Consider the following 1,078-nt stretch of genomic DNA (forward strand, 5'->3'; position numbering starts at 1 on the left):
CCCAGTACCTGACGGCAGAGGAAGGTATTGTTTAATCACAAAAAACCTTCAAAACATGGTATTATAAACCTTTATTAGTTCTCTCTCTGTAGGATTGAAAGATGCTCAGTATTTTCAGACTGCTATGCAAGACCTGGGAAACTTGAAGTGTTTTTTTCCCCTAAGAACTTTCTTCATTGCACTGGCTGATGACCAGAGATTTCCCAGGAGCAGCAAGTTGCTGGCAAGAGTTTATATGTTAAAAGGGGAGGTGGGGTGGAAATGGTTTTTGAAGAGACCAGTCACATGACTTCGGTCAAACTACAAGCAAAATCCATTTTAAACCAACTACAAACGTGACAACCGTGGGTGTCAAAGAAAAAAACCCCACACAAACGAGACTGAATAATAAGACTGAAAAGACCGTGCCGTTAAAATGAGCGGCACAATATTTTAATATAACGGTAGAGGAGGATGGTGAATCGCACAGCCCTAGCAAGCTGGAAATTGGGGGGGGGGGTGGTAGTTCCTAGTGTAGAGGTGGGAGCCAGAATGAAAAAAAAAGGGGTGCCAAAACGTACGAAGAGCAGGCAGGCCAGGCCTGCAGAGCCGTGTGCGGGGGACAGGGAGGGGAAGCCCGGCAGAGCCAGGCCAGCAGCGGCAGAGGCAGCCGACCAGGCCCTACAGCCCTAGCTGCGTCCAGTTTGCTTTGGAGGAACAAAAAATAAGTTAAATAAAAATAGGGGAGAGGGGGGAAAGGAGGAAAAAAAAAAAAAGGCGGCAAGCAGCAAAGCAAGCGCGGGGCCGGGATGGGCTGATCCTGCCTCCCCACCGGCAGCGGCAGCGGCCACGGACCCGTCTCGCTGCCGCTGGATCAGCCTGTGCGGGGCCGGGATGAGAGAGGCGGCGGCGCCGCTTTGAAAAAAAAAAACAAAGCAAAACAAAACGAAACAAAACAACCCCCCGCCTCCCCCCAGCTCCGCGTGGCCGGGACCCGCCACCCGCGGGGCCGCTCTCGGGAGGGGAGCGGAGCGGAGTGGGGCGGCCCCTTCGGGAGAGAGGCAGCGACGGGCCCCGCGGCGGCGCCCCCCCGCAGCCC

At 54.3% G+C, this 1,078-nt stretch overlaps 1 protein-coding gene across 5 annotated transcripts in view; it reads right to left on the reverse strand.

Annotated features, from left to right (window-relative positions):
* CREB1 (cAMP responsive element binding protein 1) overlaps positions 1 to 1,078 on the reverse strand; it is an 88,099-nt gene that overhangs the window by 86,747 nt on the left and 274 nt on the right. The gene's annotated exons all lie outside the window — the stretch shown is intronic.

This window comes from Gavialis gangeticus, unplaced genomic scaffold (assembly GCF_001723915.1).
Source record: "Gavialis gangeticus isolate Ggan-Ray unplaced genomic scaffold, GavGan_comp1, whole genome shotgun sequence".
In the NCBI taxonomy this organism is placed as follows: domain Eukaryota; kingdom Metazoa; phylum Chordata; order Crocodylia; family Gavialidae; genus Gavialis; species Gavialis gangeticus.